Here is a 20,335-nt window from a genome sequence, read left to right as displayed (position 1 = left end):
CCTGGAGGGGTTACTTCTTTTTTTTATTTGGGGAGATAACTAGTGAGGCAGCCTGACACTTGCTTATCTTGTCTTTTAAGTGTAGAGTCCTTTATGGAGTGGGCATCGGGTACTTACTAGCTGGCCTCTGCCAGCTGTTTCACTGCCCCAGTTTCTGCCCTTCACAGACATGCTGGCCACCTGGTGTGACATTCAGTGGCCTTGTTTGCAGCTAGTATGATGAGACAAGTGGGTCAGGTACATTATAAAACTGAAAAAACACAACATGCAGAGGGAAAGGAATAAATGACCATGTGTGTACTGCTCTGCTAAAGTCCATATCACATGACTGAGATGACATTTTTTTCACCTAACATTTGGGCCCTGAGAAAGGGCATTTATGTTTTACTTTTTATTTATAACAGAGTTAGAGGAAATACTACCAGGATTTCTTTTCCATTATCCCCAACTCCCACTTTACCACCTCAAGTTTACCTACCTCAGAGAGAAAGAGGAGCTCTCCTGGTTAATGAGAACCTGAAATTATTTGAGCCAGGTCACTGTGTAAAGGCCACACACTGCTTCTGTCTCCTTCTGCATCACTTACTCAGCTCAGATATTTCATAGCTCCCTGTATACAGGTAGAAGTGTTGCCCTCCTAGCTGCTTTCTTGATTTGATACATTCCTGAGAGCATGTGAGAGCACTTAAAGTCTAGGCTCATGGGAGCACTGTTCTGCCCACCCCAGTTCATCTCTCCAGCTCAGCCAGCATGCATGCCTTCCTCCATCTGATTTCAGAGTAGGCAATGGGAGGTCTCACACTGACCTCAAGTTTATGTGACTTTTTCCACCTCCGCTTTCCCAGATAGCCTCTGCTGTGGGACTTGTAAGGAGAATTGTGAAGTCAGTATTTTTCTTGTGTGGGTGTTTTATAAATTAGAGGCCTGGAGGGGAACAAATTTTAAAGGTACTCCAAACCCCTAACTTATAAACATCTAAGCCTGGCCCTTTTTTGGTGGTAAAATATATATAACATAAAACTTACCATTTTAACCCTGTTTAAATGTACAGGTCAGTGGCATCCAGTATATTCAGTGTTGTAAAACCATCTCCTTTATCCATATCTACAACTTCTTTATCATTCTAAAGTGAAACACTATACCCACAAATAAGTCTTTGAATAGAAGACTGATAATTTGACTCCATAAAAATTAACTTTCTATGAGAGAAAAATGTCTCAAAGTCAAAAGTCAAAAGATTGGGGAAATAGATCTGCAACATATATGACAGACAAAAAGCTAATTTGGGTAATATATATATATATATATCTCATTTATATTATAAATATATAATAATTTTATATATATATCCTAAATTATTAAGATAAGCAGCCAAATTGAAAAATGGACAAGGGATGTAAATAGTTCAAAGAAACACATAGATTTTTAAATATTTGCTAATTTTTTTATGGTGGTAAAATATGTGTAACAAAAAATTTAAGTACATTAAGTACAAATACATTGTTGTGCAACTATCACCACTATCCAATTCCAAACCTGTTGTATCATTCCAAAGTGAAACTCTGTATCCACAGAACAATAGCTCCCCATTTCCCTTCCCGCCATCCCCTGGATCCACATCCTACTTTGTGTCTATGAATTTAACTGCTCTAGGTACGTTATAAAAGTGGAAAGCATAGAGTATTTGAATTTTTTGTTTTAAATCTTTTCAAGGTTTATGTTGTAGCATGTATTAGAATTTGTTTTTAAGGCTGAATAATATATCATTGTGTGTATAGATCATATTTGCTTATCCGTTCATCTGTAGATGGGCCTTTGGGCTTCTTCTACCCTTTGGCTATTGTGAATGCTGCTATAAACATGGGTGTGCAAATTCCCACTTTCAGTTTTTTGGGTATATACCCAGATGTGGACTTACTGGATCATATGTTGATTACTGTTTTCCACAGTGGCTGTGCCATCTTACTTTCCCACCAGCAGTGTTCAGGAGTCCTGACTTCTCCACATCCAGTATTTGCTGTTTTCTGGGGTCTTGTTGTTTGTTTTGGTTTGCTGGTGGTGGTTTTTTTTTGATGGTAGCTATACTTACATGTGTCAGTTGGTATTGCATTGTGATTTGGATTTACATTTTTCTCATGATAGTGATGCTGAGCACCTTATACTGTGCTTACTGGTCATTTGTATATCTTCTTTAAAGAAATGTGTATTTTAAAACCTTTGCTCATGTTTAAATTTGAGTGTTTTGTTGTTGTGCTGATGTCTTTATATAGCCTGGATATTAATTACTTATCAAATATATAACGTGAATATTTTCTCCCCCGCTATGAATTGTATTTTCAATGTATTGATTGTATCTTCAGATACATAAAAGCTTTTCACTTTGATGAAGTTCTTTTTATGTATTTTTGTGGTGGTTGTTATCTGTGCCTTCACTGTCACATCCAAGAAATTATTGCCGGATTCTATGTTACGAATGTGGGTTAAATTTTGACAAATGCTTCGATTAAAATGATTACATGAGGGTTTTTTCCTTCTTTATGTTAATGTGATATTACACTGATTTTCATGTTTTGGAACACACTTTTATTTCAGGAGTCAATTATACTCATTCATAGTGTACTCATTCAATCCTTTTAATGTATTGCTAAATTTGAGTTGCTGATATTTTGTTGAGGATTTTTGTATCAGCATTTGTAAGGAATGTTTGTTTGTAGTTTTCTTATGCTGTCTTTGTCTGGCTTGGTGTCAGGGTAATAGTAGCCTCATAGAGTAAGTTAGAAAATGTTACCCCCTCTTCAACGTTTTGAAAAAGTTTGAGAAAAACTGATGTTAATTGTGCTTTAAATGTTGAGTGGAATTCAACAGTGAAACCATCTGGTCCAGGCTTTTCTTTGTTGCTGGGTTTTTGATTACCGATGCAATCTTCTTGCTGAATCTCCTTGCTGAATAGGTTTATTCAACTTTTCTGATTCAGTCTTAGTAGGTTTTTTGTTTCTAGGAATTTGTTCATTTTATTTAGATTATTCAATTTTTTAAGTGTACAGTTTCTTATGGTAGTCTCTTACATTCTTTTTTTACTCCAAAAATTTGGTAGTAATGTACCCATTTTATTTTTGAGTTTTGTAATTTGAGTATTCTTTTTTTTTCTTAGTCAATCTAGTTAAAGTTTTGGCAGTTTTGTTGAAATTTTTCAGAGAAGAAACTTGGTTTTGTTGATTTTTTGATCTTGTTTTTCTATTCTCTATTTCACTTATTTCCACTGCTATCTTTAACATTTATTTTGCTAGCTTTTAGTTGTTCCCTATTTTTGCCTCTGTTTTTAGTTCATTAGGTATAAAGTTAAGTTGTTGATTTGATATCTTTTTATAATCATTTGTAGCTATAAATTTTTCTCTTATGATACTTTTTTGATGTATCTCTTAACTTTTGGTATTTCATATTTTTAATTTGTCCCTAGATATTTTCTGTTTTCTCTTGTGATTTCTTCTTTTATCCATCCCTGAGTGTTTAATACCTGTATTTTTAGACATAAAAGGTGTAACCTACAGAATTCTCTTGATTTGTTACAATTTTATTTGTTGTAAATTTTTATTTCAGAATTAAATGTGTGTATCAACATTTGTTATGTTCTCATAAACTCTGTAATACATGGAGATTCCTGGTCCACATATGCAAGCCTCTACATGAATATTATTTTTGAAGCATTTAACCTTCTGTTTTAATATTGCAAATGTCTATATGAAATTGAGGTCTTGGTTTCTGAGATGAAATTATGGTAGGTGACTGAGAAATCCTTAAAAATTAGTAAAACTTTAAGTTAAAGTTTACCTTCAAGATTCAACCTGGATGAGTCACTCTGTATTGCTGGTAATAAAAAATAAGTCTTTAATGGTATAAAAGCAAACTTCAGAGAATGATTTTTTCCCCCAGTTGACATCTAAGTTAAAAGTTGTAAAAAAAATTTTATGGCCTTAGGCACTTTTTATTTTAGAATTCCAACTTGTTCTAGTTAAAAATTTTCTAAACAAATTCCTGTGTATTTGAAAGACAAATGATTTTTTAGTTGAAATGCTCAAGCAGTTTTTAAGAAGTTAAAGCTGTTGTGCTTATACTTGCTTTAAGTAGTTTATTTAGTATAACTACATTTTAAGAGTTTGATTGTTAATTTTCTCTAAATTTTGGTGAAGAAGCAGAAAGCATTACACAGATTTTTGACATATGTTTTCAAGGAATCTCTTTTAAAAATATTAAAGGTAGAACTATTTAACATAAAATTGAATCTTTAATTATGTGTTTGCATAATTTGAAAAAGTATGTCTCACAGCTTTTTCAATGCCCAAGTATGATACATATTTTCCCTTAGTAATATGAGGATAATAATTGTAGTTACCATGAGCTAACTATATGCCACATGACATGCTAAATTCTTTATGTACATTTATCTCCTAATCTTCAGAATCATCTAATAAGTTTGTCAGTTTTATTGTCTCCATTTTTATAACAATTATTCTTGATTCATTATACAGTCTCATTTTTCTGTGCTCGATTCTTTATGCATGTTTGTTTCTTCATGTGCTTTTATTTCAAATAATAAACATTTAGAAATTAGAAATTAGAAAACTGAGATTTAAAAGTGGAATAAATTGTCCACGGGACACCCAGCTATAAGACGCAGCGCCAGGATTAAAACTAGCATCTGGCTGACTCTAAAACCTGCGATGGTAACCATTGTAATTGCAGAAAAACTTCCTTGATCATTCTACATGAATTAACTTATCTGTCTCTTTTTCTTTCATTCTTCATTTTTGTTCTTAGTACTCATTACAACTTGACATGCATGTGTAGTTTTTTTTACAGAGATGGGGTCTTGCTTTGATAATCATACATGTGTATTTTTAATTTGCTATCTTTCTCTCTTGCTCTTTCATTCACTGTTCTCCTAAAACAATCCCAGGCATTTGCATTGGTTTGTAGGTATTTGTTGATACTTAAATGAATGTAATTAGTGTATTCTTTATAGCATCAGTGCATATATTATTAAAGGTGTTATAGATTTTGTGTTTTCTTCTCTTTATATTTTTCTTTCTGTATTGCAACAGTCCCCAATCTTTTCAGCACCAGGGACTAGTTTCATGGAAGACAACTTCTCCATGGACTGGGCAGGGGAATGGTTTCAGGATGATTCAAGTATATTACATTTATTTCATACTTTATTATATTGCATTGCAATATATAATGAAATAATTATACAACTCACCATAATGTAGAATCAGTGGGAGCCCTGAGCTTGTTTTCCTGCAACTAGACAGTTCCATCAGGGGGTAATGGGAAACAGTGACACCCAAGATGTGGTGCTTATGTCCAGTCTACTTCATAATCTTGCTCTGATTGCTGTCACTGCGCAAAAAAAAAACAAAAAAACAAAAAAACAAAAAAACCCTGCTTCACAAAGACAGGATTTTGGAAATGGGAGCAGAAGTTTCAGTGATACTGTTGACAAAGAAATGTCAGTGCTAGAACAGCAATGGCTTCACTATCCTTAAATTTTACATAACGTGCTATTATTGGTCCTTCTCTCTGTTCTTTTTTTTTCTGATATCTCTCCTCTTGAATGGTACATATAAATCCTGTTATTCCTCAATTTTTAAATTTTTTTTCAATGCCTGCAAGTCTTTACTGAATACCTCTATAATCATTTAACTCTAATTCTATTTCAATAGCTAAGCTGCCCATCTGGTATTTCCATTGGTTATTATACCTATCACAAACTTGATAAATCTGAAATTCAGTTCTATAGATAATTTTCTTGTAATAGTTTAAAAATATGTTCAAAAATTACTTGAAACTCTTCAAAAAGTATGAAAGATCTTCAAAAAGTTCATGGGAAATGCATATTATGAAGAAACTATGCATAGATTTCAAAAATATTTTGCAATTAAACAAATTTGTACTAACTTTGTTATAACATGTCTGAACAGGATCTAATTTGAGGAATTATAATAAGGAAACTAAGACACCACTTTGAAAAGAGTTCCTATTAGAGCAACATGAATTCTGCTAAAATTAAAGCAAGAATAAACATCAAATTTTTGGCAATTTGGGGTGAAAGAATAGTAAAATCACTGATTCTTTATAACAACTTATGAGGACAATGCCCCCCAACATTCACAAGTGTACAAATGAAAAACACATTTTAAGAGGGGATGTTAAGGTGTTGAAGATAAAGCCTGCAGTGGCAGACAATTCACATTAATTCACCCGAAAATAATCTTGTTCATGCCCTGCTTTAGGAATGACAACAGTATAAACAATAGTCAATACAACAGCCATCTCAATTTGTTAAATTTACATAATTTTGAATAATTTTCTACTCAATAGATTTGAAAACTCTTGTTCCTAGATCAGCTGCAGACAAGAGCAGAGCTTTCAACGGAAATTGTACATAAGTGTAATCAGAATCCTGAAGCATTTTTTAAATAATTGTGTGAGGAAGTCAAACACAGCTGTTCAGTGAAATTTTCAAGACAAAACACAAAGCAATGGCTACCAAGAAGTAAAAGTGGTCCAGTCTCAGCAAAAGGTGACTGGTCTAGAATAAAGCTCATAGCAACAGTGTCTTAGGATGCTCAAGGTGTTTTTCCTGTTGGCTTTCTAGAGGGCCAAAACAAACCAACAAAAACCCCAATAACACATGCTATTATGGAGTATTTTGAGAAAGTTAGCCAAAGCTTTAGAAGAAAAATTTCCAGAAAATTTCACCAGAGAATTCTTCTCCACCACAACAATGTTCCTCATCATTCCTTTCACTTAAAAAAAGACAATTTTGCCTGAGTTTCCATGGAAAATTACTAAGCATCCACCTCTTAGCCCTGATTTGGCTCCCTCTAACTTCTTTTTCTTTTCAGATTTAAAAAACTTTAAAGGACACCCATTTTTCTTCAGTTAATAATGTAGAAAAGACTTTCTTGACATGGTTAAATTCCCAGGACCTTACTTTTTGTAGGGATAGACTAAAGGCTGGTATTATTGCTTATAAAAGTGTCTTGAACTTGATGAAGCTTATGTTGAGAAATAAAGTTTATATATTTTATTTTTGTGTTTTACTTTCATTTTTTCACAAACTTACTGAAGCCCTTTCATAGACCCTAATTCTTTTCTTCTTGAAGGTATGTCAAGCTTAAAAATCCTTTCTGGTGAATAGAATGTAATGGAAGTGACCAAGTGTGACTTCTGAGTCTAGATCATAAAAGATTTTGCCACTAATGTGTTGCTTTTTCCTAAGCAACTCACTCTGGAAGAAAGCAGCTGCTATTTGGTGAGAACAGTCAAGCAGCCCTACAAAAATATCTGTGTGGAGAAAACCGAGGCCTTCAATTACAAACCCCACAAACTTGCAGGCTGTGAATATTTGCAAACTTGAAAGTGGATCTTCTAGTTTCGGTCAAGCCTTGGATGACATCCCCAGTTGAAATCTGACTGTAACCACATGAGATGTCCTGAGGCACAACCACCATGTTAAATTGTTCTTCAATTTGTCATTTACAGAAACTCAATTAGGTAATAAATATTGTGATTTCATGCCACAAAGTTTTGGGGTTACATGGTATGAAAAAGTAGATAGCAATTTTACTCTTTCAACATCCATTATATTTTTTAAACAATCATGCATTTTTAATAATGGGGATATATCTTTGAGAAATGCACCATTGTGTAATATGATTATTGTGTGAACTTCATAGGATGTGCTTACACAAACCTAGGTGGTATAGCCTATCACAGACCTAGACTATATAGTATAGCCTATTGCTCCTAAACTACAAACCAGTACTGCATGTTACCATGCTGAGTACTGCAGGCAATAGTAACACAGTGGTCAGCATTTGTGTACATAAACAGAAAAGGCACAGTAAAATTATGTTATAAAAGATTTAAAAATGGTACAGTTGAATAGGGCACTTACCTCAGGTGGTCTGCTAATTTTCATGGTCACATGAAGATTCCACTGAAATATATTCTGCACTACCCACTGCCATAGGTGACAGCCTCGACTATGTGCACCACCCATGAAGGTGCCTTTACCTTGCTTTTCCTGACTTGTCAAGTGCATGATGATGAGGTAAGTCAGCACAAGAGCTGAACTCTGTTCTCTTTCTATGGAGTTCTGCAGCTATTTATTCTCAGTTTGGTACCTAGACTTTGTAGACCCCATTTCATTGACATTCTTGGTAGAATCAGGCCATCTTCATCCCATTGTGCTATCCTTGTGTTACTGTTATGTGTTATAATGCCCAAAGTTATATTTTTATAAGAACAAGCAGGGTAGACCATAGGCATAGGACCTTTGTGCCTATTGTTTCAGCCAACCTCACAGAGCGGAAAATTAGTGGTTTTCCCTCGATCAGCATCAATTTGGATAAACGTTGCTGTCAGTTACTGTGAAACTGGTTACATTCTCCTTTCACTTTTTTCATGTTAAAAAACATCTTTAATCCATACAGCATGTTTTCTCTGGTTTTATACCCACTAGGGTCATAGGCTTTTTTCTGCTTTAAGATATGGCCAACTATTGCATTAGGGCTGAGATATTAGGTGCACAGGATTATACACAAACTGTACTCTAAACACTCTTCATTTTAGGATAAAACTATTGGTACTTCTATATACTTTAATTACAATTCTTACACTTATTTATCTGAATAGCATTCTTCATCAAGGATTATTTGAGCCTTTAATGGCCACATTAATGAATGTTGAGAAACACTGTTCCTTTGAGAGGCACTTTAGGAAAACAAAAATTTCTCAGGTCCAATGGGCAGTATTTTTACTTGGTAGGCAGAAAATTCTACATATAATTCTGAATTAAACATTGCTCCACTAAAATATTATGTGGCTAGAGAGGCTAAAGATGAAAAAATTTACAATCAGAAGCAACAAAAACTAGACACATTTTTTTAGTAAATCCTTCCCCTCCTAGTCCTTCGGTTGCCTCCTGGCGTGCAGCTCTCCCTCCGGCCCCTTATGATTCTGATCTCTCTTTTGCCCCACCATTGACTTCTCCTTCTTGCTACTTGTTCTGAAATTATTTTCCCAACTGTCATAAATTCCCAAATTGTTTGTTTCATCTAAAGATCCACCTTTACCATGAGCCAGATATGTAAGCAGCTGCAGAATTTAAATTTATTGCATGAGTTCAGAGTTGTACATGAACTAACAAGTTATCATTAACAATTTTTAAAAACTAAAAAATATTCATCAAATAATTTAGAATTATTAAGGGCACATATGGCCCACGGTTACTTGACATATCAACTTGTACACCTGTTAATTGGAACACCAAATGCTAAATCCTGGATGACAAAATGTGATTGGCCTGACCTGGTAGAAAACTTGTAGAATTCCTCTTTCCAAAATAAATATCAGGGTCAAAATCATTCATAAAAACAAGAATAAAAATCTATAGAAGAATTTGGAAATAGACTATAAAATTTATTGTCAGAACTCAGAGTTAAACAGGTTTTCATTAAAAATCAAATTATATAGAAGTTATAAAACTTAAAATCTTAATAGAGATGATTATATAATAAAAGCTATCACAAATAGGAAACTTCAGAAATTATAATTATTTTGCCATTTATGTTTTAATATCAACTATAATTATTGTTTATTAAAAGAAATAGGTGATCAGAAGCAGACAAGGAGGATAGACATTTCCTCATTTATTCACTCAACAGCTCTACCACAGAACTAAACCTATGCCAAGTGCCCTGGTGGGCCCAGCATGTGCTGAGAAATGATTGAGTGGCCCTTTCCCCCACTCAAGGAGGATATATGCATGAAAACACTAAAGCAAGTACATGTAAAAGAAGAGTAAATGCTATAATTAAAATAGGATGTTGGGAACGACGGCAGAGGGCCATAGCATTCCAGGGACCCAAATGCCTCACTGAGGTGGCATTTATGCCTTGAACAGGGTGAAAACAGAAGGCCAGCCCTGCACAAGTCTGGGAACAGTGTGTCAGGGAGATGCCACTCCTGGTGCAGAGACATGCAGGCAGAAGTGACTTTGTGAAAGAGGCTGGTGGATCTAGAGGGAGCTAGAAAAGGAGATGGGAGGAGGACTCTGGGGTCTGGAAGAAGAATAAAGTGTTCTGCTTCTCTCTGACAACATTGTCCCCAAACTTAGCACCTTTAACAACAAATGCTTACTATCTCATGGTTTATGTGGACCTGAATCTGGAAACAGCTTCACTGGCTGCCTGCACATGGGGCTCCATGAGGCTGGGGCTGTGTTCTCAGCTGAAGCTGGGCTGTGAGAGGATTGACTTCCAAGCACACTCATTGTAGGTATTGGCCAGATTCAGTGTAGACTGAGAGCCTGAGTGTCTCCCGGTACCTGGGCACTCCCTCATTCTTTGTTGTGTAGGCCGCTGCATAAGGCAGCTCATAACACTGGAGCTTGCTTTCTGAACTTGAGGAATGCAGTAGAAAGACAGGAAGAGAGATACATATTGACAGAGAAAGAGAAAGACACAGGCAGAAACTGAGGGAGAAAACACTGGACGTAGTAAGTAGAGAAGATGAGAGAAATCGAGAGAGAGATTGAGGGAGGAAACATGGAAGAAAGTGACTAGGAGAAAATAACAGCTTTTTTGATAATGACATAATGAGAGTTGCAATAGACTGAACATTTCCCCACCAAAAATTGTGTATGTTGAAATCCTAGCCCCCAGTGTAACAGTACTAGGAAGTGGGAAGTAATTAGGTCCTGAAGGTGAAACCCTCAGGAATGGAATTACTGGCTCTATTAAAAAATAAAAAAAACAAAAAACCCAGAGAGCTCCCTCCTCCACTATCTGTCAGGTAAAAATACAATGTAAAGTCTACAGTCTGAAAGTCAGAAGAGAGAGTTCTCACCAGAGCTCAACCATGCTGGCATTCTGACCTTCAACTTCTGTCCTCTAGAACTGTGAGAAAGAACATTCTGTTGTTGATAAGTGGCACAGTCTATCTTTGCTATAACAGCCTGACCTAAGACAGAAGTGTTATCCCACCATGTTTATTGCATTCTGTTAGTCAGACGTGAGCCACAGACTCCTGAGTGTTGTGAGCCTTTCTGTAGTCTGCCCACCACATAGGCCAAAATGGAGGACATGGGTCTGATTCTGAATATAATGAGAAGTCACTGAAAGGAATAATGTCAGAGAACGACAACATCTGAATTTCATTTCGCCTCAAACTCTTACTGGTGCAGAATGAAAAATGAGGCTGAGAGGGGAAGCGACTTTCCAATATCACACTGCTGGACACAGGCCTGTTTGAGTTGTATTCTATGCTACCTCCCATTCCTTCTTATAATTCTTTTATCTCTAAGTGTGTGCATTATCTACATGGGATGCCACACCATGAGTTTTACAAGTTTTATCTCATACATACCTGATGAGTTCCCTAGGAAGGAGATGCTGGCATGTTACCCACTGTACAGGTTGAAAGGCCCCAAAACCCATGATAACTTTTCTAGTGTCACAAAACTCATAAGAAAAAGTTGGTTCTTACTCCGATCTATGACCTCACACCTGAGACCCTGGCTTCATTCAGGTCTTTTCAGGGAACTGAGGAGGGCTGTGCTTGCATAATTGTGCACAGGTAAAGGGTTGACATGCAGGGATAGTGAGCTGTCAGTAGCCCAGCAGGGCCTTTGGATGGGTTTTATGGAAGAAAGCAAGGAGTCCAGAAGATGAAACTTTGAAAAAGTGATCTTACTTCCTTGGTGACAGACCCCAACAGAACTTAGAACTCTGGTAACCAAGCGCCCACATCCTAGGGACAGCTTTGTATCCAGGTCACTTGGTGGGAAATGCCTAAGAGGGCACAATATGCTCCTGCTAGATCTCAACGCTCTTAGGCTCTTGCTTCAGGAAGACCTAAAGTGCAAACCTTTTCTGAGATGCTGACATTGGCTTATTCTTCACCCCAGATGTCTCTGGAGATTTTGTAGGGGTTGCCCAGAGGTAACATACCATAAGCCTAGGGCAGGCCCCTCCAGCCTAGGTCTCACCAGTGCTTTCATTTCCCTTTGAATTAGAATGTAAGGAAAAATCAGGAATTTTAAATAGCAAAAATTGACCAAAAGTACGTTTTTGTTAGATTTCCTAAGGTTCTGTATTGGTGGTGGTGGTCGTGGTGGTGTTTTGTTTGTTTGAGACAGGACCTCACTCTCATTCAGGCTGGAGTTCAGTGGCACAATCACAGCTCGCTGTAGCCTAGATCTCCTGAGCTCAAGCAATTCTCTCACCTCAGCCTCCCAAGTAGCTGAGAGACTACAGGTGCACACCACCACACCTGGCTAATATATATATTTTTTATTTTTAGCAGAGATAAGGCCTCATTATGTTGCCCAGGTCTGTCTTGAACTCCTGAACTCAAGCAATCCTCAATTTTTGACACATAGATGTGCTAGATGTAGGATTCTTATTTGACAGTTTTATTTTTTTTTCTCTGAGCACTGACCAAGGAACATTTAAAAAGAAGAAATAGAGAAACTTCAAATAAGGCAATTAAATGAACAAGTAAAGAGCTAAGAAACAACAGAGATTGAGTATTGAGGTTGTAGTTATGGCAGCTAATGATAGAATGGATCCAGTCAGAGAGTTCAGGCAGAATTGTATTTGCAGAGAGTAGAAGTCTGAGGGTGATGGTGTCCTAAATGAGGCCAATTGGAAGACTTTTTTGTTATAGAATCAAAGACAACGCATGGGAACACACCATGCCAAACCCAAACAGGCTGAGCTGGTGCTCTGTGCTAAGATATATAGGTTTATGGGAAGAAAAGCTACCATTATAACATCAAGTGTTTTTTTTTTTATTTAAAACATAAATGTGGCAGTTATAATCAGGATTAAGGTTGAAGTTTTCAGGTTTGGTTGGTAGGTGTCACAAAGCAAAAAATGTGTCTGTTGCCAAGAAGTGGGCATTCTAGTTTGTGAAATAAAATATCCCCATGACTAGAGACAGTAGATAAAAAAAAGGGATGGGATGGGCCAGGCTCACTGACTCACACCTGTAATCCCAGCACTCTGGGAGGCTGAGGCGGGCGGATCACGAGGTCAGGAGATCAAGACTATGCTGGCTAACACGGTGAAACCCCGTCTCTACTAAATACAAAAATTTAGCCGGGCATGGTAGCAGGCACCTGTAGTCCCAGCTACTCGGGAGGCTGAGGCAGGAGAATGGCATGCACCTGGGAGGTGGAGCTTGCGGTGAGCTGAGATTGCACCACTGCACTCCAGCCTGGGTGACAGAGTGAGACTCCATCTCAAAAAAAGAAAAAAAAAAAGAAAAAATGGATGGGATGGCAAACACAAGTTCCTGGAAATTTATGTCAAAATAAGGTATATAAAGGACAATGTGCATCTCAGTCATCAATGCTGCCTGTGATGGAGGTGTTTCTTTCTGCCCTTGATAAATATGCCAGGCCTACTATGTGAGAGGTGAAAAGCAGCCTACATTCTGCTTCCCATGCCAGATGCCTTGACTTGGGCATCTGTTCCCAGGGAGAAGAAACACATATTTTAAGTAATTTTGGAGCATGAGGTATCTTCCAAATTCCAACAAAGTAGCTTATATTTCTAGGTGACCCTGAGACCACTGAAGAAGAAATAAATGAAGGCCATGAAACTTTCTTGAACTGGTGGGAATCCATGAGAAAATCTGACATTATGTTCTATTCTCTTGGAAGGTAGAAATACTGTTTGACTTCTGTTTTGCTGACAAGAAATGTGTTCCTGAGCAAGGCTACCTGGGACAATGGCCTCATACATGGAAAACGTTGGAGCCCATCTGTTTCCAATCTGCTGTTTTCCAAAAATTAGGGGAGTTCAGTTTTCCCGTTGATACTCTCTGTTTCTAACAACCCCAATGCCAGGGCTGTCCTGCTTCTACAAGTGACAATGACAAACACAGGCCTGAAGAAAGATGAGCTGATGGCATTCCCAGCTTATTACCACTCCTTGGGGCCTTATCTCACATACAAGGATTCAATTCATAGACTCAGCTGTGTGAGTATCTATTATTTAGCTGCATTAGAAGTGGCTGCTTAGGTCGGGCGTGGTGGCTCACTCCTGTAATCCCAGCACTTTGGGAGGTCAAGGAGAGCGGATCACGAGGTCAGGAGATTGACACCATCCTGGCTAACAAAGTGAAACTCCATCTCTACTAAAAATGCAAAAAATTAGCCGGCATGGTGGTGGGCGTCTATACTCCCGGCTACTCAGGAGGCTGAGGCAGGAGAATGGCATAAACCTGGGAGGTGGAGCTTGCAGTTAGCTGAGATTTCACCACTGCACTGCAGCCTGGGCGACAGAGCAAGACTCTGTCTCAAAAAAAAAAAAAGGAAGTGACTGCTTAAGACTCAGGTGTGTGGTGAAATGAGGAAGAATATTCTCAATGGAGTGTTAGAATTTTCTCCTCATAATTACTATCTTACTATCACTAAATCATAGCTAAAATAAGGAAATTATTTAAGAAGAAATAGAAATATAATCTTATGAGGACATAAATTTAGAGATTTATGGAAAGGCCTTCATAATTTTATGGTGTTCTGTTTGAGCTGGGATTATAGTTGACATTTCATTGTGATATATTAGCTATACTAGACTTTATGCATTTATGTAAAGTTTTTTTTATTATACTTTAAGTTCTGGGATACATGGGCAGGGCGCGCAGGTTAGTTACATAGGTATAGACATGCCATGGTGGTTTGCTGCACCCCTCAACCCATCATCTGCATTAGGTATTTCTCCTAATGCTATTCCTCCCCCAGCCCCCCACCCTCAGGACAGGCCCTAGTGTGTGATGTTCCCCTGCTTGTGTCCATGTGTTCTCATTGTTCAACTCCCACTTATGAGTGAGAACATGCAGTTTTTGGTTTTCTTTTCTTTTTTCTTTTTTTTTTTTTTGAGGTGGAGTTTCAGTCTTGTTGCCCAGGCTGGGGTGCAATGGCATAATCTCAGTTCATTGCAACCCCTGCCTCCTGGGTTCAAGCTATCCTCCTGCCTCAGCCTCCCAGGTAGCTGGGATTACAGGCATGTGCCACCATGCCTGGCTAATTTTTTGTATTTTTAGTAGAGACTGGGTTTCTCCATGTTGGTCAGGCCGGTCTCAAACTCCCGACCTCAGGTGATCTGCCCACTTCAGCCTCTCAAAGTTCTGGGATTACAGGCATGAGCCAGGGCACCCGGACTGGTTTTCTTTTCTTGTGTTAGTTTTGCTGAGCACGATGGTTTCCAGCTTCATCCATGTCCCTGGAAAGGATATAAACTTATCCTGTTTTATGGCTGAATAATATTCCATGGTGTATATTTGCCACATTTTCTTTATCCAGTCTATTATCAATGGGCATTTGGGTTGGTTCCAAGTCTTTGCTATTGTGAACAGTGCTGAAATAAACATGTGTGCATGTGTCTTTATAGAAAAATGATTTATAATCCTTTGGGTATATACACAGTAATGGGATTGCTGGGTCAAATGGTATTTCTGGTTTTAGATCCTTTAGGAATTGCTACACTGTCTTCCACAATTTTTGAACTAATTTAAACTCCCACTAACAGTGTAAAAGCATTTATATTTTCCACACCCTCTCCAGCATCTGTTGTTTCCTGACTTTTTAATAATCATCATTCTAACTGGTGTGAGATGGCATCTCATTGTGGTTTTGATTTGCATTTCTCTAATGACCAGTGATGATGAGTTTTTTTTTTTCATATGTTTGTTGGCTGCATAAATGTCTTCTTTTGAGAAGTGTCTGCTTGTTTCTTTTACCCACTTTTTGATGGGGTTGTTTTTTTCTTGTAAATTTGTTTAAGTTATTTGTAGATTCTGGATATTAGCCCTCTGTCAGATGGATAGATTGCAAAAATTTTCTCCCATTCTGTAGGTTGCCTGTTCACTCTGATGATAGTTTCTTCTGCTGTGCAGAAGCTCTTTAGTTTAATTAGATCCCATTTGTCAATTTTGGCTTTTGTTACCATTGCTTTTGGTGATTTAGTCATGAAGTCTTTGCCCATGCCTATGTCCTAAATGATATTGCCTAGGTTTTCTTCTAGAGTTTTTATGGTTTTAGGTCTTATGTTTAAATCTTTAATCCATGTTCAGTTAATTTTTGTATAAGGTATAAGGAAGACATACAGTTTCAGTTTCCTGCATATGGCTAGCCAGTTTTCCCAACGTGATTTATTAAATAAGGGATCCTTTCCCTGTTGCTTGTGTTTGTCAGGTTTTTTATCAGATGATTGTATGTGTATGATCTTATTTCTGAGTTCTCTATTCTGTTCCATTGGTCTCTATGTCTGTTTTTGTACCAGTACCATGCTGTTTTGGTTACTGTAGCCTTATAGTATAGTTTGAAGTTGGGTAGTGTGATGCCTCCAGCTTTTTTCTTTTTGCTTAGAATTGTTTTGGCTATTTGGGCTCTTTTTTAGTTCCACAAGAATTTTGAAATAGTTTCTTCTAATTCTGTGAAGAATGTCAATGGTAGTTTAATGGGAATAGCACTGAATTATTTTACAAATTACTTTGGGCAGTATGACCATTTTTACAAATTAATTCTTCCTATCCATAAGCATGGAATGTTTCTCCATTTGTTTGTGTCCTCTCTGATTTCTCTGAGCAGTGGTTTGTAGTCCTTGAAGAGGTCCTTCATTTCTCTTGTTAGCTATATTCCTAGGTATTTTATTCTCTTTGTAGCAATTGTGAATGAAGTTCATTCATGATTTGGCTCTCTGCTTGCCTGTTGTTGGTGTATTGGAATGCTAGTGACTTTTGCACATTGATTTTATATCCTGAGACTTTGCTGAAGTGGTTTATCAGCTTAAGAAGCTTTTGGGCTGAGACGATGGGGTTTTCTAGACACAGGATCATGTCATCTGCGAAGATAATTTGACTTCCTTTCTTCCTATTTAAATGCCTTCATTTCTTTCTCCTGCCCAATTGCCCTGGCCAGAAACTTCAGTACTATGTTGAATAGGACTGGTGAGAGAGGCCATCCTTGTCTTGTGCCTGTTTTCAAGGAGAATACTTTCAGATTTTGCCCATTCAGTATGATATTGGCTGTGGGTTTGTCATGTATGGCTTTTATTATTTTGAGGTATGATCCTTCAATAGCTAGTTTATTGAGAGTTTTTAACATGAAGGGATGTTGAATTTTATTGAAGGCATTTTCTGCATCTATTGAGATAATCACATTGTTTTTGTGTTTAGTTCTGTTTATGTGATGAATTACATTTATAGATTTGCCTATGTTGAAGCAACCTTATATCCTGAGATGAAGCCATCTTGATCATGGTGGATCAATGTATCTTTATCAGTCTTAGGTTTAGTCTTTTTACATAATCCCATATTTCTTGAAGGTTTTGTTCATTCTTTTTTGTTCTTTTTTCTCTATTCTTCTCTTCCTGTCTTAGACAGATAGTTTTCAAGCTCTGAGATTCTTTCCTCCACTTGATCTATTCTGCTAATGATACTCGTGGTTGCATTGTGAAGTTCTCATGTTGTGTTTTTCAGCTCCATCAGGTCGGTTATGTTCCTCTCTAAACTGAATATTCTGGCTATGAGCTCCTGTATTTTTTTAAATGATTCTTAGCTTCTTTGCATAAAGTTTGAATGTGTTCCTTTAGCTCAGTGAAGTTAGTTATTACCCACCTTCTAAAGCCTACTTTTGTCAATTCAGCCATCTCAGCCTCCAGCCAGTTCTGTGCCCTTGCTGGGGAGGTGGTGTTGTCATTTAGAGGAGAAGAGGCATTCTGCCTTTTTGAGTTTTTAGCATTTTTCTGTTGATGCTTTCTCATCTTTGTGGGCTTATCTACCTTTGATCTTTGATGTTGCTGAGCCTTGAATGGGGTTTTTGTGGGGTCTTTTTTGTTGATGTTGTTGCTTTCTGTTTTTAACAGTCAGACCACTCTTCCCTAGGGCTGCTGTGGTTTTCTGGGGGTCCACTCTGGACCTCAGTCGCCTCAGTCTCTCCTGCACCTGGAGCTATCACCAGTGAAGGCTGAAAAACAGCAAAGATGGCAGCCTAATCCTTTCTCTGGGAGCACCATTCCAAGGGGGTACCGACTTGATGCCAGCTGGAATGCTACTGTAGGAGATGTCTGGAGATCCCTTTTGGGAGGTCTCACCCAGTCAGGAGGAACAGGATCAGGGACTGCTTAAAGAAGCAGTCTGGCTGCCCCTTGGCAGAGTAGGTGTGCTGTGCTGACCCCCGGGAGTCTCTAGAGCCAGCAGGCTGGAAAGGCTAGGTTGGCTGAACTGGGGAGACAGCAGCTACCCCTCTCCCTGGGGACTTCATCCCAGTGAGAAATCACAGTTCTGTCCATAGAACTCTGGCTGGAGCTGCTAAAATTCTGATGGGGAGGTCCTGTCCAGTGAGGAGGGATGGACTGCATTCTCACTTAAAGAAGCAGACTAGCCACAATCAGGCACAGCACCTGTGCTGTATTATGGGGAACTCCTCCTGGTCCTTGGTGCCAGCGGGCTAAAGCAGCCAACTCAAACCACAGATATAGCGGCTGCCCCTCCCTCTGGGAACTCGGTCCATCTCCGGCTGTCTTCAGCCTGCTGCTGCTGGCCAGCTGGAATTCTAAGCCAATGGGTCTTAACTTGTGACGTGCTGTGGGAGTGGGGCCCACAGAATGATGCCACTTGGCTCCCTGGATTCAGCCCCCTTCCTAGGGGAATGCATGGATATATCTCCCACTTTGCTGGAATTCTCAGGGCAGAGTATGCAAAACTCCTTGGTTTCCGTGCATGCCCAAGTGAGCAAGGGAGCACTCCGTGGAGACTCCACACAGCTCTGTGCTTCAGACCCAAGGCCATGGTGGCTGGGCCCATGAGGGGATCTCCTAATCTGCAGGTTGCAAAGATCCATGGGAGAAGCATGGTTTCCCAGAGAGAGTCGCACAGTCACTCACCGCCTCACTTGGCTGCGAGCAGGGGCTCCCCTAGATCCATGCCACACCTGGGTGGGCCATCACCCCACTTGCTTTTCCTCACTCTCTGTGGGTTGAGCTGTCTGCCTAGTCAGTCACAATGCAAGAACCTGGATACCTCAATTGAAGGTGTAGAATTCACTCAGAGTTTTCATAGCTCTCCATGTGATCCACCAGCCACAGCTGCTTCTGATCGGCCAGCTTGGCCCCATCTAAAGTATGATTTCTTAGTACATGAGCTGTTTTAAATATATAACAATAATGATATTTATCACAAATAATGATTTGTCTCAATGTGATATAAAAATTGCTAATCAATTCTTTTTTGATTACCACAAAACTATCTGGAAATGTATCATCTGCCATTTATAAAGTTTCTGTAGAGTTAATAGAACTTTACCTGAAGGGAGGCTGGCAATATGCATCATAATTTCAAATATTGTATTAATTGTTTTGTAATTTTGTGTTTTTTAAAACTAAACTTATTACATTGGTTATACATTACTTTAGGTAACACTATTTGGTGATGAGAGAATAATAATTTGCAAAATATTAAGAATATAAGAGTTCCTTATTATAAAAATGTCCTCTTTTTTTTTAAATTTTATTATTATTATACCTTAAGATTTAGGGTACATGTGCACAATGTGCAGGTTAGTTACATAGGTATACATGTGCCATGATGGTGTGCTGCACCCATTAACTCATCATTTAGCATTAGGTATATCTCCTAATGCTATCCCTCATTTTTTATGGCTGCATAGTATTCCATGGTGTATATGTGCCACATTTTCTTAATCCAGTCTATCATTGTTGGACATTTGGGTTGGTTCCAAGTCTTTGCTATTGTGAATAGTGCCACAATAAACATACGTGTGCATGTGTCCTTATAGCAGGATGATTTATAGTCCTTTGGGTATATACCCAGTAATGGGATGGCTGGGTCAAATGGTATTTCTAGTTCTAGATCCCTGAGGAATCACCACACTGACTTCCACAATGGTTGAACTAGTTTACAGTCCCACCAACAGTGTAAAAGTGTTCCTATTTCTCCACATCCTCTCCATCACCTGTTGTTTCCTGACTTTTTAATGATTGCCATTCTAACTGGTGTGAGATGGTATCTCATTGTGGTTTTGATTTGCATTTCTCTGATGGCCAGTGATGGTGAGCATTTTTTCATGTGTTTTTTGGCTGCATAAATGTCTTCTTTTGAGAAGTGTCTGTTCATATCCTTTGCCCACTTTTTGATGGGGTTGTTTGTTTTTTTCTTGTAAATTTGTTGGAGTTCATTGTAGATTCTGGATATTAGCTCTTTGTAAGATGAGTAGGTTGCAAAAATTTTCTCCCATTTT

Source organism: Pongo pygmaeus, chromosome 10 (assembly GCF_028885625.2).
Source record: "Pongo pygmaeus isolate AG05252 chromosome 10, NHGRI_mPonPyg2-v2.0_pri, whole genome shotgun sequence".
Classification (NCBI taxonomy): Eukaryota; Metazoa; Chordata; class Mammalia; order Primates; family Hominidae; genus Pongo; species Pongo pygmaeus.
Note: the sequence above shows the minus strand (reverse complement) of the source record.